At 44.5% G+C, this 23,925-nt stretch overlaps 1 long non-coding RNA gene across 1 annotated transcript in view; it reads left to right on the top strand.

Moving 5' to 3' along the window:
- LOC308609565 overlaps positions 1-23,925 on the top strand; it is a 144,805-nt gene that overhangs the window by 65,590 nt on the left and 55,290 nt on the right. The gene's annotated exons all lie outside the window — the stretch shown is intronic.

Here is a 23,925-nt window from a genome sequence, read left to right as displayed (position 1 = left end):
CAGTCAGCTTTGGGACAGAATCTTTCAGGATTATTTGGAATTCTTTTTGGTAAGATGTTTGCAGCATTGGACAGACCATACCAGCTGGGGGTTAATCAACTGTCTGGTTAAAGGATGGGGAGAGGGGACTTCCCCGGTGGTCCAGTGGTTAAGACTCTGCCCTTCCAATGCAGGGGGCATGGGTTTGATCCCTGGTTGGGGAACTAGGATCCCACATGCCGTGTGGCGCGGCCAAAAAGAAAAAATAAAATAAATACAAACATTTTTTAAAGGGATGGGGAGAATGGGGTAATTATCCGCTGGCTTCAGTCCCTCATTGGTCGTGGGTTTACCCGGTGGCATCAACTACAGTAGGCTTGCAAGGAGTTAAGGTGCAGGCATTTGAGGCTATTGGCCTGTTGGAAACCATCTACCACATCTGCTGATGAATTCAGGTGGACAAACGAGATACGGCATGAGGTCCTCCGCAATGACTGCCCCAGCAGTGCGTCTCAGATTTTAGTGGAGATACAAATCACCCGGGGTCGTGTTAAAACACAGATTCTGGAGCTTCCCTGGTGGCGCAGTGGTTGAGAGTCTGCCTGCCGATGCAGGGGACACGCGTTCGTGCCCCGGTCCGGGAGGATTCCACATGCCGCAGAGCGGCTGGGCCTGTGAGCCATGGCCGCTGGGCCTGCGCGTCCGGAGCCTGTGCTCCGCAACGGGAGAGGCCACAGCAGTGAGAGGCCCGCGTACTGGAAAACAAACAAACAAACACAGATTCTGATTCTGTAGGTCTTAGGTGGAGCCTGAGATTCTGCATTTTTAACAAGCTCCCAGAGGACGCTGATGCTGCTTGTCCATAGATCACATTTTGAGAAGCAGAGGCTACACTGTCCTTTAAACAAGTCATGCCATTTCTTTCATCCTCCCACATCACTGTTAACCCCAAACCACACTGGAGGCCCCCAAGATGCCTGAGCCTTGCTCTTCCCGTCTCTGGACCTCAGTGTCTTCATCTTCGAAATGGGGCACTTGGGTGAGATAAGCTAACTGGGGTGGTGGATGTTGGGGGCAGAGGGGAGGAGTTCTGAAAGAGCATTTCAATATTTAGAAAACTTTGAGATTAAAAAAAAAATAAAACTACCGAAAAAGCAAAGTAGGAACAGATCTTCTGGGTGGGGCAAGATCCACAAAATCCAACTCCATGTTCCTAAAAGATTCATATCTTCTGGGAGTGGGGGACAGTATTGTAGTTTCCTGAACGGTGGCCTAGAGAGTTTTGTTTTTATATAAAAGGGGGTATTGGGGGCTTCCCTGGTGGCGCAGTGGTTGAGAGTCCGACTGCCGATGCAGGGGACACGGGTTCGTGCCCCGGTCTGGGAAGATCCCACATGCCACGGAGCGGCTGGGCCCGTGAGCCATGGCCGCTGAGCCTGCGCGTCTGGAGCCTGTGCTCTGCAACGGGAGAGGCCACAACAGTGAAAGGCCTGTGTACCGCAAAAAAAAAAAAAAAAGTGGGTATTGGTTCCAAAAGGCTGACAAACACTGGATTTGATGATCTGTGAGACCTCATCCAGGTCTACTATCTTTCAGCTGAATTTTACATTAATCTCTTCTATTATAATATCAATTTTCTGATTTGTGTCTGTCTTCCCTACTGGCCTAGAAGCTTCTCTAGCCAGGGACTCATCTCCATCTCTCTCACCCTCTCTAGTGCCTGGCACCCAGCTGATGCTTAGTAAATCCTTGAACGCATGGGTAAATCTGTAGATTCCTTCCAGGTCTAAAAAAATTGTGACAGCATGAGGTTGAACCACACACTGGCTTTTGGAAAGGGGTCTTTTAAGAGATTTTTTTGGGGGGCCTATATGGTACTATTTCCTTTGAAGCTTTATGGTAATAGAATTCTAGCCACATACAACCCTTTGTCCAGTATTTAATAACTCTATTAATTAATGTGAGCTCCTCCAGAGAAAATACCATTTAGTGACATCCCAATGATGATTCTTTGGCTGGGGAATTGTTTGAACATGGTTCTTTGGAGTAAGAAACATCTGCCCTGGTTTGCCATGGAAGAGGAGTCTGTGTGGTACATTTGGATAGGCTCTGCCTGATTGAGCTTGCCAGGGACGGGGCTGAGGCACCACTAATTACATGTCTTGCATTATGAGTTGGAAATAGATACACAGAGCAAATGTTCTGGCCCACAAAGCCTCAAAAAGCGAGGAAAGCAAAAAAAAAAAAAAAAAAAAAAGCGAGGAAAGCAACATCAACTTGAAGTTCATTTTCAAAATTCCCAGCATTGCAGAGCAGGGGCAGACATACAACTTTTCCTCTTTTTCGCATGGCACTTAAGACACAGAAGAGTGAACCGACAGAGGATCTGGAAATCTACTTGTAAATTAAAAAAAAAAAACCCACAGTGGCAAAAAGGATATAGAAAGTGACAACGTTAACATGATTTTCACTGGAGGTATTAATTAGTAACTCCCTCGGGCCCTTGATATCCTTGAAACGGGTCAGCACCCTTGCTTGACTTATACAAATTTGATTGCACTCAGTTAGAAATTGTTTTTCTCTAGGTGGGTCTTAGTTATACAGTGCCCAAAGAGACCTTCCGAAAAGGGAGAAAAGTAGTAGAAGCAGCGAGCAGAAAGAGTGCCCCAAACGGGCAATGAGTGGGAGCCCTGTAGAGGAGCCCTGCCCCAGGTTCAAATGAGGAATTCTAGTGCTTATAGGACAGGGAGGCCACCTTAGCAGCCGCCCATTAAGATAAAATCTGGTAGCGTTTGGGCAACAGCAAGCTCAAGAAAAACCATCAGTGGGATGCAGGTGCCCAGTGGCTAAATATCTGGGGCAGAAATCGTTAGACTCCATTTCCCAGCCTCCCTTGCGGTTATGTGCGGCCATGTGACTGAGTCCTAGCTAACAGAATATGAGGCGCTCTGTTCCCTGGCCCATAAATGCTGCCCACACACAACCCTTTATGTCCTGTCCCCTTCTAGTTTGATACAGATAGAAAGGGTGACTTTAGATGCTGTGTGTTGACTATGACAGAGCCACAGGTTGGAAGGGGCATGGGTCACCACTGCTTGGAGGAGCGCTGCCTGTCAACCAGGACTCCATGTGAGTGAGAAATAAACCTCTGTTGTGTAAAAAGGCATTGAGATATGGGGGTTTATCTGTTACAGTAGCTTTCATTACCTTAGTTACAATATCTAATCTTTGGCTGTATTAGTAGAGGGATTGTAGGAAAAACAAAGGAGGGTGTCGCTTTGCTGCTCTTTCTGGGACGTGACCGTGTAAGAGGGATTTCGTCAAACTGGAACATGTACATAAATGAGAGAGCAGAGAAGAGAGGTGGAAAGAACCTGTGCATCAAGCTGCTGATCACCCTATGCTGGAAAGCTCCTTAGCTCTGGATTTCACTTTTAGTTGGGGTTCTCTATCATGTATAGCTTAAAACATCTTAGTTGATACAGTGCTTCTGAGGAGGTTTGGGAATACAAGTTGAATACTGCCTTGTCATCAGGAATGTCAGAGGGGAATTCTAACCTGGGCAGCAGGTGGACCTCTCAGGGTAACATCCAACCCCAAGAGTTATAAACTCTGGTGAAGGAGGTACAGCCAGTCCATTTAAATTAAAATATAGGCTTCCTGACAAGGGTCTGGAAATACGTTTTGTAACAGACTTACGTTGGCTTTTGGCTGCCACACATCCTACCCTCTCCCTTTCTGTTGGCCCCCATCTCTCTTTGTGTGAGTTCTCCCATGATAGACACTTTTTTGTCCATAGAACATTTGGACCTCCTTTTGCAGAGTGTAGAAGTATTGATTGTAAGCATCAGCCTACCAGAAACTGCATTTTCCATGCCTCCTTACGTGTAGTTGAGGCCACAGGACTGGTTCTCACCAGTGGAATGGAAGCAGTAGTGCTGTACGTGATGTCTGCTCAAGAAGCTGACCTTCATTGTTTCGATCTGTTCTCCAGCTGAATGCAAAGGACTCTGAGGCTCAAGAGGAGGGTGGAGCCACAACATGGAAGGAGAAGCCTGGGTCATGAATAATCCTGGGAAGGCTGACTGCCAACCAGGAATGTCTGTGTTGGACAGTTACATGCCTGGTGAATACACTTCTGTTGTGTTAAGCCATTAAACCCTGGGGTTTGTGACAGCTGTCAGTACTGCCCGACTAATATATCCCCATCAGGCATGGTTTTAGTAGGAGGGCAATAGTCATCTCATCCTTCTGCTGATGCTCCAATTATAGAAGGCAAAGGGGACAGCTCCTCCTTCTATCTGCCCCCGGTACACTAAGGTTTAAATAAACGGTTAGACACTTGATCCTGGGATACTGAATCTCAAACAAGGGGCACAAAGATGTAGGGAAAGTTCAGAATCAGATACATAGCAGTGGTAGCAGAAACAAAGAAAACACTGTGCTTGTAGCACTTGGGCTTCAGCTATGGTTTCTGTTAACTTCACAAGCAGCCTTGGGTCCTGCTGGTTGTCCCAAGCCTTCTCCTCCAGCTTCTCATTGGTTCTGTTAGCCCTTGACAGCCTGTGAGTTAATTCCTCCATTTGCCTAAGATAATCTGGGTTTCTTCTCTTGCTTGCAGTCACACGGTGGAGGGTTGTAATTTTTTTCCTAGAAGAGGCCCATCTCAAACTTATGCATTGTATTTAGTTCTGCCTTTTGTAAGTGAAGTCTTGCCCTTACAAAATTCTGTATTTATCTCGGCATTTGTCTCTGCTTTACTCTCTTAGATTCACGATCTAACAGCAGTTAAGGCTGGCTCCACTCAGTTTCCTCCTTTTTGTTGACTGCCTGTCCAGATAATCAAGTAGTTAAGTATTTTGTCCTTTGTTTGAGGGTTCGGTCTCTCTCCTAGCTTTTAGCAATTATTTTCCTCACTTACAGATTGTCCTTACTGTTGCACTTTTGTGGTATTTCCACTTGTTAATGATTTCTAGCATTAAACCGTGCCGTCCAATGAGCAATCTGTAACATTTTTTGGTGAGTGGCAGAGCTGGTGGAGACGGCACTGGATTTCTAGTCCCAAGACTCGTTTCTGTTTCTTACAAGGTATGCGACCTTGGGCAAATCATTGAACTTGTCTCTCCCTGAGACTTGTTTTTTCTAAGTGATGAGAATGAGAAGAATATGTGAAAATCTCAGGGTCAGTTACAATGACAGCAGTTAATTAAAGGCTACGTGGCTTAAGAAGTACAGTTGGAGGGAAGGTAGGAGAGTCCGAAGTCAGGAGGTCCACAGCCCTGCCTGGGAAGCCGGGCTGTGAGGGCGGTGAGTCAGGCAGGGGCTCTTCATTAGTGCTTGCAGGCCACCATGAGCTGATGGCAACCACCCAATTCCTTTTTCTTTTTCAGCCAGTTTTGTACTTTCGGTTTGTTCTCAAATACAGTCCTTGAAGAGAATCCAAACAGGGCAGGGGCCCAGCTTCAACATTTTATCCAATCCTCACACATCGTGAATGCAAGACAGATTTGACACCCCACAGCGACTTTTTACATAATGGAGTGTAATTTCTCAATGAGCAATTCTTCTGCACCTCTGATCAAATATCTGTTTATATTTGCGACTGAACTTCATTAGGAACTTCACCTCCACCTCCCAAGGACTGTACTGGGGACCAAATTTGGTGACCCCCAGTGCTGGGCCTCAGTTTCCTCACCTGTAAAATGGGGTGGCTCAACTGGTGCTCCCAGAGCCGCTCTCCAGTCCCAGCCCACGACGATGCTGGAAGAGAGTCTTGTGACCCCTACCTCGAGTGTCTGCTTAGGTTCTTGATGGAGTTAGCTTTCCTTCCAAAAAGTAAAAGACCATGTCTGGCTGGAGTTTTTCCCCTGGTGAGAGCCTCCTCCTTCACCAGGGTGGAGCTCGTTGTCATGGTAACCTGCAGCCAAAGGCTCTGAGGTCGACACTAAATCCAGGTAAATGGTCTCACATCCGTGGCTACAGAAGGTCAGAACAAAGTATTTCTCCAAACCTGATGATTCACTAACTCGGAACAAAGTATTTAGCTGCTCTGATACCTTTTCACAAAAATTTCGCTTTTTTTCTTAGAGGCCACTTGACAAAATAAGAGAGGACTGGAGCCCATTTGGTTCAATTTGCTAATCTTTTCAAATATTCTTGCAGAGGGATGCATTTATCTTAGGCCATTTTTGACTTGGAAAAAATTCTCTTCTAAAACATACTCTGTGAGTGCTTGAAGTTGAGCCAAGGAAAGAAGATGACAGGGAACACGAACTTAAATAATCATATTCAGATAATAATAATCAAATCTTATTTGATAACACTCAAATCAATATTCTGTGCAATATCATCTCCTAGCACGCCTACATACACATAGCTGCACACACACACACCCCTTACCTACCTTCCCACATAATCAGATGAAACTTGAAGAAAAGAGTAACATCCCACACAGAGCTTGGAAAATGCTGGACTAAGTCCGCCTTTTTGATTACTGCACAGAAGTCCAAGGCCAAGTAGGGAAGCAGTTGGTTCCGGACGACGTGGTACCAGGGGGGAAGTGGAAGTGGAGGGTTATCGGAGTGCCTGAGCCAAACAAGTTCATTTCCCATGGAGCCTCTAAAAATAAGGAGGTTTAGAATGTAGGCATCCCAGCCCTTTAGGTGCCACTGGGGCCCCTGGGATGCAGGCAAGCTCTTCATCTGATGCTTGGAATAAAAGGCATGTTGCCAACTGGGACAAAGCAAGAAGGATCCACGCACACAAGAGACGGTGGCTGGGCTGTCAGGCTGTATTTGCATCTGCCTGAGCTGTTCTGAAAAGATCCTCCGTTAGCGAATCACTAAGATCCCCCACACAATAGAGGGATGGAGTGGCGACGCGCACTGTGCTAAGCAACAGATTGGCCATGTGGGAGTGGGGCCTTTCATCTCGGTTCCGTTACCGATAACTACCCCTGAGTCCACCCCTAATGGCCTCGGCTTCCTTGGCTCCTGGGGTGGGAGGATGAAGAGTCTGGGCCATCCCATCAAGCTGGTCTGAGACAATAAGTTACCCTGTGACTCATCCCCGCTCCGTGTCCCATCCGAGTCCCGGGCATCTCTCCCTGGGGTCTCAGCACTTGCCTTCCTCTCTTACCTCCCAAGAGCCGATTGCTCACCCTCACTCAAACCAGAGAGAGCCTCTCAAAATACAAGTGAAACTGAGTCACCCTTCTTCTCAAAACCCTCTGACGGCTTCCCAGTATTTTCATTATGACCTTCCAGGCCCTCCGCACTCTGCCTAGCACTCTGTTACTCCTCCAGCTTCCTCTCCTGTGCCTTCGCCCCTCTTGTACTTTGCTCCAGACATACTGGCCTCCTTGCTCAAGCATGTCATTTCTGTTTCCATCTCCGAGTTTCCGTCCGCACTTGCTGTTCCCTCTGCCTGGGACGACCTTTCACGAGTTCCCGGCATTATTAGTTGCTTCGCCTCATTCAGATCTTTTGTCACATGTCGTCTCCCCAGCGAGGCCTCCCCTGATCACCTTATTTGAAATTGTGACTGCTCTGTGCTAGTCAGCTGTTGCCGGGATTTGGCCACAGAGTAAGCCACACTTAAACTCAGTGGCTTGCAACGAGCTCTTATTTCCACACTCCTGGGTTCAACTGAGACGGGATTGCTCTGGGATGGGCTTGTCAGCTCTGCTGTAGGCTGCAGAGAGTGGGGTTCAGATCTGCTCTTTGTGTGCTTGTGTTGAGGCCCATAATGAAGGGGCAGTGGCTCCCAAGGCATGTTCTTCTCCTGATCTCTCGTCAGGGTCCAAGAGCCAATTCATGATCTCAGCTCGTTTCACACTCCACAAATATTCTATTGGTCAAAGGAAATCACATGACCAAGCCCAACATTAATAAGTTAGGGAAGTATACTCTGCCCACAGTGGGAGGGGGAAAGAGAGAGAATATTTGCTGAACCATCATCCAAACCATCTCTCCCTCCCCCCGCCCCATACACACACTCACACACACACACCAGCCCTGCCTGTACTCCTTATGTCATGTTCCCTGCTTTTTCTCTTTAGGGCTTATCATCACCCTATATATAACATATTTTATTTATCTATTTGGTTTATTGTTTCTCTCGTTGGCTAAAATACCAACTTTTTGAGAGCACAGAGTTTTGTTTGTTTTGTTTACTGCTGTATCATCAGCACCTTGAACAGTGCCTGGAACATAGTGGGTGCTGAATCAATACTTTCTGAATGACACAATAAATCAGTCCACCTATTACTGGGAAGACTCAATAAGAAAGTTCAGAAATGAATTCTAGGATCTTGCAGCCTTTGGAACAGGGGCATAATCTCTGCAAAAGACTGGTCTTATATCTATATTTATCACACCACCACTGCTCCCATCAGGAACTCATTACCTTCACTACCACCATCATCACTGTTACCATCAACATCACCGTCACCATCATAATCTCCATTAACATCACCACCATCATTGTCACCATCATCTCCACTACCATTACTGTCACCACTTTTACCACATCAGCATCAACGGTCACCACTGTCTCTACCACACTGTCACTGTCACACACCATCATCAGCTCTACTGTATCACCATTATCGCCACCTCCTCCACACACCACCAGCCCACCGTCACCACACCACCATCTCTGCTTCCATTACCATCCCATCCCTACCGCCTCATCACTCTCCTCTCCATCATCGCTGTCACTATCGCTGTGACTATCATCTCCATTAGATGAGGGTGACTGACTGTGATACTGGTTGCACACAGGTCTCAATAAACTAATGGCAGTACAGGGAGCAGAAGGAAAATCACTTCGTCCTGGTGGGCTAGCTGCCGTCACAACACCTCAATCTGAGAAGATTATTCAAGAACCCCAGAGGAAATCTAAAGCAGTTATACAACCAATATTTATGACAGCTTCAGAAGGGCTTCCCACTCTTTTGGAGGTCTGCAGAAACGATCAAACCTCAAATCTCACCTCCTAAGAGGCCCTGACATTGCCTGTAGCTCTTCTTCCTCTTTTCCTCTTGGAGGAAAAAAATGTTTGTTTACAAAGTCATTTCTTTCACCACTTACTTATAAGTCGGTTACCTCTTGTTGCATAATAAAAGACTACGTGACTTCTTGATTGCTTGTTTCCATCCTGAAACAAAATCTTTTTCTGAATTGCTGCTGCTTCTCTAGTTCTTTGTAAACACTGAGTGACAAAAATGTGTGGGTGCGGGAAGGCCCCCAAATACCAGGGGTAAGATGAAAGTCCATCAAATCTCCACTCCAGATCAATTCTCCCTGCTTGCAGAGCAAGGCAGTGTAGTCTTTCTTCCACATCTACTTGTGTTCTTTTAAACATTCCTCTTTAAGGCCAGATTTCACCTTCATTTTATCTGGTCTGTGACTCTGAAATAATTTGCTAAAGCCTCCACTTTATTTATTTTTGCTGAAGGCATCAAATGCATTGATTTGAAATACGGAAATATTCAAGATATTCTACAAAAAGGTCTTCCTTCTAAAATAGTGTACCATGGGTTGGGGAAGGGTCTATTGAGGATGGTGTGAGGAAGGAAAATGTTGTTTAATTCTTTTTTTTTTTTTTTTTTTTTTTTTTTTTTGCGGTACGCGGGCCTCTCACTGTTGTGGCCTCTCCTGCTGCGGAGCACAGGCTCCAGACGCGCAGGCTCAGCGGCCATGGCTCACGGGCCCAGCCGCTCCGTGGCATGTGGGATCTTCCCGGACCGGGGCACAAACCCACGTCTCCTACATCGGCAGGCGGACTCCCAACCACCGCGCCACCAGGGAAGCCCTGTTTAATTCTTAAAAGCAATTTTTCTTTTTCTTTTTCTATCACCTTTGATTCTGTTTATATTGCTGAGTTTTATTATTATGTTGGTATTATGAATATGCATTTTGGAATAGACTGAATTTATTTATTTATTTATTTATTTATTTATTTATTTATTTAATTGGGGGTGTAGTTGTTTTAGAAAGCAATTTTTCTTTGAAGGGGAGAAATTGCCACTGTTTGGCTTTAGTCCCAAAGCTGCTATTATGATGAAACACCAAGAGTACAGTTTATCATATCCTGATGGCAACGCATCTGATTTTGATTCTATCAAATACAAAGAAAAAACTGTATTGCTGGGGAAGGGGATGGTTGAAAGAGGAATGTTAGAGCCTCCTGAGAAGGCTTTCTTTTTTTGTGTGGGCTTGAGAGAATGTTACACAGACAGAGGGAAAAATAGATGAAATGGCCTACATGACTAATAAGGAGACGTTTGCACAGTGATGCCCAGCCGATTGTGTGACTGACGTCCGGTGTCTGCCGCGGGCATTTGATGCGACAAGATGGTGGACCGGTCCAGGGTAGGGGTGAAGGGATTTAGCCGCCCTAGCGATCAAGTCAAAACCAGCAGGTCAAATCTGTGTTTGGTAGTTCCCATCATGTCCTTAGTCCTCTCAATGATTCTCATCTCTAGTTGGATTGGGGCTGGACTAGTCTGGGAAGACTCCAGGCTGAGCTCTGCCCAGCGGGGGCCACCTCCTCCATAGGAATCCAAAAGCCATCCCCAGCTAAGAGGAGCTCCAGGTGGTGGAAAACCTGAGCTGTGGCAACTTTGTGCATGAAGCCAGGTGAGCAGCTGGTCTGTGCCGGGGTGCCTCTGCCAAGCTGTTTTGCTGTGTGAGGCTGGGATTTGAGCTTGGGATGTGCTCAGTTGTGAAAAGATATTGGAAGCAGTCGCTTCCCTTAAAGGGATTTGGTTTCAACTACACAGTGTTCAACTTACAGTTACTTTGGGCCCAAGGAGGGAATTTTCATCTGTTTGGATCATAACAGGATCTCCGAGTAGGGATGTGGAGGCGTTTGTAGCCGAGCGGGAAGGAGGGGGACCGGAGAACAGAGTAGTGTCTTGTGAGTGAGACTGTGGCACTCTCTCCTTATCCGCCAGGCCTCTTTAGTGAAGACTCAGCCCAGAAGTAGATCTGGGCTCCGACAGGTATTCAGTGTTTTATGGCTCAGGCCTGAGAAGGACACATCTGTAACAGAGGTTAGAGGGCATTGCCTGCCCTGTTCCCCGCGAAGCCGACTCTGACAGAGAAATCAGTCGGCAGAGTTTATTAAGGGTGCTCTTAGGATTAACACCTGGGAAAGAAGAGAAACTAGCTGGATGAGGCAGGGGATAACTTGAGCTACAGCACAGTCGCCACAGAGGCCTCTGTTGATCCTGTGGGGAGCTCTGGAGCGGGGATGACCTTTGCAGAGTTGTCTGGGGTTAGGGCAAGGGCCCAGGTCTTCACATCTCTGCATGGACCCCTGGTAAGGGGCGCATTGTTGTTGAGGCGGCTCTCTTCCATCAAGTGGCGATTGCTGGGTGGCCAGCACTCCAGTCAGCGCAGGGAGTGAGTACTTCAATCCTGAAGGGAGGGCTGGGAAAGCACAGCCTGGCCCCCACGGCGCTGACCTAGAAACAGAGCCAAAGAATTTTCTCTAGAAGTGAGCCAGCGACAGGTGACATACTAATCTACTGCTTCTTAGTATTGATTCTAGCCAATTAAAGAAAAATTTTCAGTGTTGACTGGGGTCCAGGCACTGTGTGGATACACAGATGAGCAAGACAAGATTCTTGCCTTTGAGGGACCCATGGTTTGGTAGAAAGACAGATGTATCAGAAATTAACCAGCACTCGACATGATTATACAGGCATTGAACAGGTAAAATCGGGTGCAGAGGGGGCTGTCAGCTTAATGAATGTGTGATAATGCAAGTTTTGCACAGTATTAGCCTACTGAGCGCACAGCATCAAAGAAACACGTTATAATTTAGAAAAACAACCATTTCGTGAAGTTTCCTTTATCCCATTCATTATGCAGGAGAGGTTTTCTCCTACTGAGTGGCAATGCAGTTGTTGATAATGTCAGAGAAGCCAAACTATTTCCAAAAACATTTAGACTTCCTTTTGGATAAATAAATGTTTGTTGAGTGAAATCTTTAAAAAAGGAAGGAAGAAGGAAGATGGATGACAACAACAGGAGGAATAAAAACAGAACATGTCGGGACTTCCCTGGTGGTCCTGTGGTTAACACTCTGCTCTCCCACTGCAGGGGGTATGGGTTTGATCCCTGGTCAGGGAACTGAGATCCCACATGCCACACAGTGTGGCCAAAAAACAAAACAAAGCAAAAAAAACCCAGAATACGTCATAGCCACTGTAGTGGAAATGGGACTAAAACTCACGTTTTCTGTCCTTTGTTCAGCATTCTTTTCCCCCCTTTTCCCAGCACTGAATATATCAATAGTTTTCCCCTACAGTAGCCTTCCTTACATTAATTGACGTTCTTTTTGCTGCAGTACCTTCTCTATGCTTGATTAGACAAAGCCTCCTAATGATCATGGATTCGAGCCCCTCTGAGAGCCTGTCAGCCTTGCTTTGTTCTCTGGCTGCAGAGTGGCATTCTTTTTGAGGTAGGCTACTGGACCCACTGCAGAACAAGATGAGATAGGACGAATAGATCAGTACAGACAGATTAACAAGACTAAGGTGGGAATTATAAATATTTATCAGCTGTGCGTCATGGCAACCAGCCAGTCAGTCTGGGAACAACTGATACAGCCAAAGCTATTGCAGACAGGCTGAATACTAGCCTGTTCAGGATTATTAAAAAATTGCAAGTGCTTCGCTTTTAAAAATAATTTCTGTTTATAAACAACATTGCAGTTGTTGTTGTTACCATTGAACCACTTGTTTTTCTACTTTATTGAGCCACTAAATTATAGCATTGACCAGAAATTTATTAAGAGTGAACCCCTAGAGCAAGGATTAATGTGTTTCAGCTATGGGCAAGAGGTCTGGAGAAGATGCTAAAATTATTGATGGGACTTCCAATGAGCCTTCAAGAGCTGCAAATCTGAAGCCTGTGTTTATTTCCTTGTTCCTTTGTCTCTATAGAATGAAACCAACAATGTTTCTTGATTATACCTTACATTCATCAAAATGACACTCCTATGGATTCACAAATAAGCTTATTTTTATTCTTTAAAAGATGTTATAAATTTAAAGAAATAGAGACAAACTTAAGAATAATGTAACAAATACCTGTGGTCTCACCTTCCAGAATTACAAATCCTAACATTTAGTAATTTTTTCCTTCAGATTTGAAGTAAAGTTGGTTTCCTCTTGCTAATTCCATGCTTCTCCCTCCCTCCTCCAGGCAACCAACACAGATTTCTTATGTCTCCTTCAGGCTCGGGGGTTCTCAAACCTGGATGCACATTTGGGATCACCTGGGAATCCTTTAGGAACCCCTGGTGCCTGGATCTCATGCCAGACAGATAAAATCAGAAAAGGGGGGAAGGGTAAGAAGGGGAGGACTCAAGCATCAGTTAGTTTTTTTTCCCCAAGTCAGAGTGATTCTTATTTGCTACTTCAGTATGATTTTCCAGATTCCTAAGCATGTTATTGTATATATTTTGAAACCCCTGTTTAATGTAGATATGGACAGGTCTTAGTTTTCTTTCTTCAAACTAGGGAGTGCTAGGTGACAAAGGGAAGGACTATAGCTTACCTTCTTTTAACATAGCCTGCATCAGTAGCTTTTAAAGCTCCCAAGTTGATTCCACTGTGCAGACAAGACTGAGAACCAAACCACCGTCTAGCTCGCGTTTGTATGTTTTTTTGGTACATGTGTATCTATCTATGAACAATGCATTTTATTGCTTATATGTGTCTGTGTATTTTAGAAGATTATGTTAACAGACTCATAGTGTAACATTCTGAACTCTTGTTTAATTTAACATTAGGTGTTTAAAAAATTACATTGAAATCATTTTAGATTTAAGGCTGAACACTAGCCTGTTCAGGATTATCAAAAAATTGCATTATTTTTTTCAATAGAGAAATTGCAAAAATGGTGTGAATTTCCCGTATACCCTCAACCCAGCTTCTCCTGCTGTTAACATCTTGCATAACCATAGTTGCAAGTTCCATTGAAATCAGGAAATTGATATTGATATTGATAAATACTATTAATTAGTCTATAGGCTTTATTTGGATTTTGCCAGTTTTCCCACTGATGTCTTTTTCTGGTCTAGGATCCAATCCAGGATCCTACATAACATTTAGTTGTCTCTTTAATCTCCTGCAATCTGTGACAGTTCCTCAGTTTTTCCATGTCTTTCATGACTTTTGCACTTTTGAAGAGTGCTAGTCAGTTACTTTATAGAATGTCCTTCAATTTGGATGTGTCTGATGTTTTTTCATTTTTTAAAAAATTGAGGTTATGCATTTTAGGCAAGAATTCAACAGAAATGATGTGTCTGTTGTATCAGGGGTTCATGATGTCAGTGTCTCATTACTAGCGATGTTAACCTTGATCACTTGATTAAGGTGGGGTCTGCAGGGTTTCTCCACTGTAAAGTTACTGTTTTCACCCTTGTAGTTAAAAAGTGTCATGTGAGGAGAGACACTGAGATGATGTAAATATCTTGCTTCTCGTGATACTTCTGCACACTAATTTTATCATCCATATTAGTCTGCTAGGGCTGCCATAACAAAATACCACAGACTGAGGGGCTTAAACAACAGGAATTTATTTTCTCACAGTCCTAGAAGCTGGAAGTTCAAGATCAAGGTGACAGCAAGATGGGTTTCTCTCGAGGCCTCTCTCCCTGGCTTGCAGATGGCCGCCCTCTCACTGTGTCCTCACATGGCCTTTTCTCTCTGTGTGTGCATCCCACGTGTCTCTTTCTCTTCTTGTAAGGATACCAGTTATATTGGATTAGGGCGTCATTCTTATGACCTCATTTAACCTTAATTACCTCCTTAAAGGCCCTGCCTCCAAACACAGTCACATTGGGCTTAGGGCTTCAATATACGAATTTTGAGGGAACAGAAGTCAGTCCATAATAGGATTCATCAATGATTCTTACCTGCAACAAGTATTACTGTGGTCTTTGCCAAGTAGTGTTTTTCAGTTTCCAACATGTCTTCTACATTTATTGATCGGAGTTCTACTGCAAGGCGGAGCTGCTATTTTACTTATTTATTTATGTATTTATTTATATCAGTATAGATATTTTTTCCTGTAGGTTATAATCCATTACTGTCATTATTTTGTTGGTCAAATTGTCCCAGATTTGACCACTGGAAGTTCCTTTGAGTTGGTTCCATGTCCTTTCAACATGCCCCATCATTTTCTGAGCACTTCATTACTTTCTGGCACCACCAGGTATGCCAGGCTTACCTTATATTTTCCCTGCCCAGCTCTGAAATCACCAGTTCTCTAGGGAGCTCTGGTTCCTTTTATTGGAAAATGGTATTTAGAAACCAAGATGTGGGGCTTAGGTATGCTTGTTGCTTCTGGGGCGTCATTAATTCCTTTTGCTCTCAGTAAATGGGGGTAGGAAATATATGCACGCATGCCCACACGTGTACCACACGCCTATACATATTTCTCTGCATCTCATTATGTACGTGTATTAAAAAACATGTGTTCATATTGATATTTCCTCCAGTCCAACACTACAGAGCTCGTTCTAGCTTTCCTCTTGTCCTTATTTGTAATTCCTTTCCCTAACAGTGAGAAACCTGTTTCTCATTATCCATGATAAATTTATGTACTTGCTCAGTCCTAGTACACACATAAAGTAGTTTCAGAATTGCTAAACTAAACCCCCATGAAAAACAATTTACTAACTAGAGAATAATATGCAGTTCTTTATGTCTTTAACTTTCAGGTATATAATCAAGCTACTGTTGAAAAATTTTATGTAGGTTAGTTAGTCAGTAGTTAGTCAGTGTGGTTATATTGTTCACTTGTAACAACTTAGACCCGTTTGTTGCTGGTTGCATACCATCTTGAGCTCTCTTCACAGCCTGGTTTTAATCATTTTTTTACAGTAATCAAAGCATTAACAAAGTTCTAAAAGCCAGAACTAAACAAATATGTGTGCTCATAAAAATGTCACTTCCCTCTCATCTCTACTATGCTGTTCCCATTCCCCCATTTTTCCCACTTTGTTCCCCCTCGTCCCCTATAGTTACCCAGTATCCTCAGTTTCTAGTTTATCCTTTCTCCATTTCTTCTGCACAGTTGAGCAGATACACGTGTATTTTCTCATTCCTCTTCTTTCTCACATGAAAGGGAGCATACTGTGGGTACTCTTTGGCACTGTGCTTTTTTTCCCCCACTTACCATTACGTCTTGGAATTCATTCCATATCAGTTCACAGATATCTTCCTCATTCTCTTTTTTACATCTGCATATAGTACTCCATTGGGTATATGCCTCATTTATTTCTTCAACCACTCTCCCATGTATCAGCATTTAGGTAGTTTCCAATATTTTGTAATTACAAATAACCATATGCATATGTATTCTTGTATTTGGGAATTTTTTTTCCAGAAGAGATATTGCTGGGTCAAAAGCAAACTTGCATATATAGTTTGGTACATACTGCTAAACTTCCCTCCAGAAGAGTTGTACCAGTTTGCAGTCCCAGTAATAATGTATGTGAGTGCCTGTTTCCTCACAGCCATGTCTATATAATTTGTTGTCATACTGTTAAAGTTTTACCAATCTGATAGGTGAGAGATCATATCCTAGTATTGCTGTATTTTGTATTTCTCTATGAATGAGTTTGAACCTTTTTCTTATGTTTAAGGGCCATTTTTATAACTTCATTGTGAATTGCCTGTTCATGTATTTTTCTGATTTTTCCATCAGGTTTTTTGTCCTTTTTCCTTCAATTTTTTTTTCAGTGATTAAAAAATGTTAATGGTGGTATTATATATATCTGTGTGTATGTATGTATATATTTATATATATATACTTATATTTAAATATATATATACAACACAACACTTGCCATTTTATCCATTTTTAAGTGTACAATTGATTGACATTAAGTACATTCATATTGTTCTGTAACCATCACCAATATCTATTTCCAGAAATTTTCCATCATCCCAAACAGAAACTCTATAACCATTAAGCATTAACTCCTCATTAGTTCCTTCCCCCAGTCCCTTATCCTCCCATTTTCAAGAGTTTTTTTTTTTGGTTTTTTTTTGTTTTGTTTGTTTGTTTGTTTGTTTGTTTGTGGTATGTGGGCCTCTCACTGTTGTGGCCTCTCCCATTGCGGAGCACAGGCTCCAGACGCGCAGGCTCAGTGGCCATGGCTCACGGGCCCAGCCGCTCCGCGGCATGTGGGATCTTCCCGGACTGGGGCACGAACCCGTGTCCCCTGCATCGGCAGGCATACTCTCAACCACTGCGCCACCAGGGAAGCCCCAAGAGTTTTGATATATTAGGAATAGTAATGCTTTTTCTATGATACCTTTAAGAATTTTTCTCTCCATTTGTCAGTTGTCTTTTGACTTTGTTTATAGTGTTTTTGGCTGTGCAAAATTTTGTTTTTAAGTAATCACATTTGTCAGCCTTTTCTTTTACTGCCTCTGGATTTTGAGGCATCGTTAAGAAGCCTTTCCCTACACCCAGATTTTAGAGGCGGTCACTTATATTTTCTTCCAGTACGGTTGTGGCTTTTTTTTTTTTTAATATTTAGATACCTGATCCATTTGGAGTTTATGCTTGTGGATGGTGTGAGGTATGGATCTCATTTGATCTTTTTCCTTATGGCTAGCCAGTTGTCCCAACACTATTTATTACTAGCGTCTGCTTTCTCTCCTGATTTATGATACCACCTCATTCACATAACAAGATCCTATAAATGCTGGATTGTGACTAAAATTGCATTGATTTTACATACATATTACTAATTTATAAAGTAATTTGGGAAGAAGCAAATGGTTTTCTAGACTTAAAGAAATTTTTTATTGAAAAGGGCTCCAGAAGTCATGTAGGTCAACCTTCAATGGCTTCTCACCATTATCGAGATTAATTAACCTCTCACCTTAGCCCAATGAATTCCTAATGAGCTGATCTGTGCCTGCCTTTCTAGGTATTTTCCCCACCTCCTTCCTCTGGTACCGTACACTGCATCCTGCTGACCCTCCTGCGTTTTCTCTTCCCCTTAATGCCTGGGTCATGTGTCCGGGCCCTCACCTGTGCTATTACATCTGCCCAGAAAGCCATTCCCTCTTTATCGCTGAGTGGCTTAGCATTCAAATCTCATGTCACTGCCTTTAGGACGCCTCCCCCTACCTTTCCATCTGAGCCAGAACCTCCCCTCCTGCACTCTTGCAGTGTCCAGGGACACTGGAGTCACGGCCTCATTGTACCATATTAGAGTCGTGTGGGTTTCTTTGTCTGTCTGTCCCGCTAGAATATGATTCCATTGAGGCCAAGGACAGTGTCTTAATCTTGTTTTTTATATCTGTAGATACAAACAACTCTTGGTAAATATACAACAGTACATCTAGGCTTGGCTTGAATTCTTCAAATAACAGTTTGCTGCCCCAAAAGGCAACCTGTTCCATTTTTACATTATTTGAAAGTTCTTGCTCACAGCAAGCTGAACTCTGCCTTCCTATAATTTCTACCCTCTCATCCTTGTTGTGTTCTCAGGACGCAAATCTCTCATTAAAGGGCAGTGGCCTGCTCCCAGAGCTGGGCCTTGGCCGGGGATACAGCTATAACTGGCGCCTCTTCTTGAAACAACTCAGTGCTGCTTGTTTGGGGTATGAATTCTTCCCTGAAGATTTGATTTAAAGTAAGAAGAGTCTGAGTTTCCCAGAAAGTGCTGCAGTTTGTTATGCTATTTTAATGTGTTCCCACAAGCTGCTTCCCTGAAAGGCTTCTGCTTACTTAATTCAAGCAAAGGGCTCACATTCAGCGTGTTATTTGTCATCTCACTGATGACAGTTGCCTTCTCTCCATCTTTTCATGGGGACTCAATGGATTTAGTTGGAGTCTTTGTTCTCCGGTCTTGTGGGCGTTCTGTGGTGCTGACTTGCTAGCAGTTCTGGGCACCACTGGGCACGTTGCTACCCAGTGCCCCCAGCCTTTGGCTTCAAAGGCCTGGCCTAGAGCTGCCCATGAGTTCCAGTATCACGTCGACAAAGTTCTGTGGAAATGCCCCCCCTACCGCAGACGAGAGTTTCTCAAAGGGCAGTGTGAATTAGGATCTCCCAGTGAGTTTGTTAAAAGTGCAGATTTCCTGAGTCCCTACTCCTCATCTCCCAGATCAAAATCTCTGAGGATCAGGCTGTGTGGTGTGCTTTTTAAATTCAAGCCTCTCTGGATGATTCTCATACAAGCTAACGTGAAGAACTGCTGCCCTAGGTGTCGGCAAAATAATCACCGTGCACACCATCGCTCATCTGTTCTGCATAGTCCTTGACCTCTAAGCAGATTCACACCTCGGTCAATGGCCCATCTACTGCTTTTCCTTTTCCCATCAGATATAAGCTTGGGGAGGGCAAGGATTCTACGGTTTTTTTTCATTGTATGGCCAGGGCCCAACACAATACATGGCACGTAGTAGGTGTTCAGTGAGTAGCTGTTGAAAGAAAGCACAGGGAACAAACATTCTGTTGTCCCTTCCACTGCATTGATCCTTGAAATATGGGGAGAGGCTGCGGTGTCAGTGAAGGGAGAGGCATGGGCAGCAGAGGAGAGCACTGACATGCACAGGCGCGTGCCCCTTGTGGTGGACGCAGAGCTCTGCAGAACGCTGTACGTGCAGGCAGCTCCTTCATTAGTGAGAAGCTCTGTACGTGCAGGGTCTTTAGGCTGTTCTCTCCGACTATGACAGACAGGGCAGCTGGAGTCTGAAGAGACGGGGAGGGACTTCCCTGGTGGCGCAGTGGTTGGGAGTCCACCTGCCGGTACAGGGGACACGGGTTCAAGCCCTGGTCCAGGAAGATCCCACATGCAGTGGAGCAACTAAGCCCGCGAGCCACAACGACTGAGCCCGTGCACCACAACTATGGAAGCCCGCACGCCTAGAGCCCGTGCTCCGCAACAAGAGAAGCCACCGCAATGAGAAGGCTGCGCACCGCAGGGAAGAGTGGCCCCCACTCGCTGCAACTAGAGAAAGCCCGTGCGTAGCAGCGAAGACCCAACACAGCCAAAAATAAATAAATAAATAAAATTTTTAAAAAAGAGAGAGAGGGAGACAGGTACACGAATATGAATTCCTCCCTCCACACCAACGTCAAAGGCTGTGAAGTTTGGGGAACGGGGGAAGGGCAAGAAATGGCAAAGGCTCGTATTGTTGCATCTCTACCCAGTGACTCATAAATGAAAGCCTCAAGGACTATTAGTAAGTTTGACTGCGACAGTAACCTTGGGAAGCTAGTATGTGGACTTGCTATGAGTCAGACAGCCTAGGTTTATGTTCAGATTCGTACTGGCTTATTTTCTTTTTACTCAGTTTCTTTATTGGTAAATGGGACTAAGTTAAATATATAATTCCTGTGCTAGTTAAGATAACGCTAACTGCCGTGACAGAAACCTCCTCATACTTCAGTGGCTTAACCCAATTGGAGTTTATTACTTGATCGTATAAAGTCCAAATGGATATTTTCAGTCGGGGGGTGGCTCTCCTCCATGTGGTGTTTCAGGGACCCAGGTTCTTACTGTATTGTGGCTCCACATCCCCTAAGGCCTTGGAGCCCTTTGCTGGAGCCTGTGCATGCATTCAGTAGACAAAGGAAAAAGAAGTGAGAAGACACACCATCTCCTAAACTGCTTTGGCATGAAAGTGACACATGCCACTTTCTCCTCCCATTTCATGGGGGTGAACTAGTCACATGGCTAGTCTAGGAGCAGAGGAGTATGGGAAATATAGTCTAGCTATGTACTCAAGAAGAAAATGGCTTGCATCACAAGTCATCACAAAACGTAGTGGTTTAAAACCACCATCCTTTATTTAGTTCATAATTCTGTGGGGCAGCAATGTGGACTGGGATCTGCTAAGCAGTTCTGCTGATCTCAGTCAGGCTTGCCTGGTCAGCTGACTCGTGCAGATGAGGTCAGCTGCTGTGTTGGCTGGGGGCTGGTTGGTCTAGGATGGCTCTAGCTAGGAAAGCATGGCTTTACTCCATTTGTGGGTTACCCTTCAGTAGACCAGGCCAGGTTTGTTTACACGGCAGCTGGGCTGAGTCCCAAGAGCAACAGCAGATGTCCATAAAGTCTGAGGCCTAGGCTCAGAACTCACACAGTATAGTTTCTGTCCTGTTATATTGGCCAATACTTGGAATCCAGAAGCGGAGATACAGAAGCTGCAAAGAATTGCGGCTACTGTTGTAACCTGTCGCCAAAGGGAAATATATTTGGTTAAACAGGTTGTCTGTAACATGCTTAACAGAATACCTGACATTATAGGAAGTATCCAATAAACTTATCTATCACTGTTATTATGATCATTTATTGAATACCTACTAGGTGGCAGGCTCTGTACTGTACTAGATGATTTACTTACATTGTCTTATTTCATCACCACAACTATCCCACTTTATAGATGAGGGAACTGAGGCTCGAAGAGATGAAGAAAGCTATTGAAGGTCATTCAACTAGTAAGCGACGGTGCCCAAGCTTATTCTCCATACTGCCTTGGGTCTTGGCTTTCCACCCCAAATTGTTGAAGGAGAAACTAAACTTGAATGTGGGATGATATTAAATCTCTACGAAAGTCTGGGAAATGATATGGAAAGAAGGACCCTGGCCAGATGACCTGAAATATGAGGGTGAAGTCAGGAGGCAGTTTGGGCAGATGACCCTCAAGTTGGTCACAGATCATCGCAAGGACAAAGCAGTGATGATTATTGTCACTCACCTGCTGTCGTCTGCTGCCTGGCTCTTTCATCTGTCACTAGGGTTGAGAGATTCCTTCCTGACCAAATGAAACCATGTTACTGTTAGAAGATCTTGGGTCGGGGGGAAGGAGGTAGAAGGGAAGTGAGTAGAGGAGAGAGAGAAATTTAGCCTCAGAATAGAGAGTCCCAGAGCAGAAGAGGAGTTTGAAATGCTCTTGGCCAGATATTCCCATTCCCTTTTGAGAATGAAGACACTGGTAAGATAGCACTTCATTGATCCTAGAGACAAGGCTTGGTGAGCGTATGACTTAACAGATATTTTTCAGCAACCTCACAGCCTCCCAGGAGAGTGCAGCCCAAAGGTTGGGAACCAGTGGTGGTCTAGTTCAGAAAAGCAGGTAGGTTTAATTTTGAGAGCCAATTTTGTTAATTTGGTAGTGGTCACTGGAAGCCCTGTGTTGAGATGGATTCTGAGAACGTGTCTAGGTGTTACAGGAAAGATTGTGCCAACTGATGATTGATGTCTCTCGGTCGCCTGGACAGAGCTGTTGGTGTCATGCATGCTAACGTTTTGCCATCTGCCATCCAGTCATGTCCTCATAAGAGGAGACTGCAGCACAGAAAGATGATGTGTTTTTCTCCATCTTACACAGTTAGTTAATAGCAGAAGCAGGTCTAATTCCTTGGTCTCTCAATTAGTGCTTCAGGCATGATGTATTTTTTTTTAGTTTTCTTTCCACATTTGCCCCTATTTCTACCAGGAAGTCTGCTTCTGTGCCAGATGCGGTAGAGTTTCCTTCCTTCCTTTACGAAAACAAAACTAAACTAAACAAAGCTTATTTAGGGATTTGCCTGGTGAATTCAGTTGATTGTTGAGACAAGGGTTTCAGTTCTGGTCTATCTCCACATGCATTCTCCTGTTCAAACGCATTCTTGCCCAAGCATTAGATGTCAAAATCAGAGGGCTAGTTTATTGTTGAACTAAAATCTGGTACAATTCAAGACGACCGAGTGAACGCCTTCCCCCTCCTTTTCTCTTCTTCAACCTCCAAGGTCTCTCACTCCCTTTCTCTTTTAATACTTTTCTGGCATCTGAGATTAATTAATTTCTGCGTACTCATCTGCACGCCCACACACAACCCCATGAAACTCCAGGGTCCCATAAAACCTCATTTCACCAGGGCCTTGGGCTCCACCGGGCTTTTTTTTTTTTTTTTTTTCTGAGAAGACTAACGCACAGAGAGGGAAGAACTGGAAGTTTTCAGAGTGCTGAAGCCGGAAGCCAGTTTTCCAGAATCCAGCGGGCCACGTGGCCAACTCTCTGAGTGGCCACCTCACGCCAACGGCTTGTTCTAGTGAACTCTTTTGTTTAGCCGACGGGGGCTCGTTTTGTCTTCGTTTTCAGGAATATTCAATCTGCTCCCACCCCAGCTCCCTCCTCCTGTAGCTGCGCGAGCCTGGGGAGAAGAGAAGGGTGGAGGGCAGGAACGGCACAAGAAGACTGGAGAAAGAACATGAATAATTTTTCTTAGCGTATCCTCTATTAATTATATAATCAAAAGGCTCTGTATTCAGAATATATATATATATTTTTTATTTATTTATTTTTTTTGCAGTACGTGGGCCTCTCACTGCTGTGGCCTCTCCCGTTGCGGAGCACAGGCTCCGGACGCGCAGGCTCAGCGGCCATGGCTCACGGGCCCAGCCGCTCCGCGGCATGTGGGATCTTCCTAGACCGGGGCACGAACCCGTGTCCCCTGCATCGGCAGGCGGACTCTCAACCACTGCACCACCAGGGAAGCCTTCAGAACATAGTTTTGAATAAGGCTCTATTAATGAAGGATATTAATAAAGAGCATATTTTTATGACTCCTTTCCTCTCATGAGTTAGAGTAGGAATAGGCTTTCCCTGAGCACCTTAATCTTTTCTCTCTCTCTCTCTCTCTCTCTGTCCTTCAGCCCTGGTGGTATTTCTTCATCTTCCTTCAGTTCCCTCCAAACACCAAGTCTTTCCTGCCTCAACCTTTGCATTTGCTGTCCTCTGTGCCTTGCCCCCTCTGCCCCCTCTTAGCATCCCCATCTCCCTGGCATCTTTTAAGGCTCAGCTTAAATGGGCCCTCTCAGTGAGGCTTTACCCGACCACCTAATAATCTAACAGCGATCCTTCAGCCCGTGCATCAGTTAGCTTTTGCCATGTGACCATCCCCAAATTGAGT

Source organism: Mesoplodon bidens (assembly GCF_964165515.1).
Source record: "Mesoplodon bidens genome assembly, chromosome: X".
Classification (NCBI taxonomy): domain Eukaryota; kingdom Metazoa; phylum Chordata; class Mammalia; order Artiodactyla; family Ziphiidae; genus Mesoplodon; species Mesoplodon bidens.
This window is presented reverse-complemented; position numbering and strand designations above follow the sequence as displayed.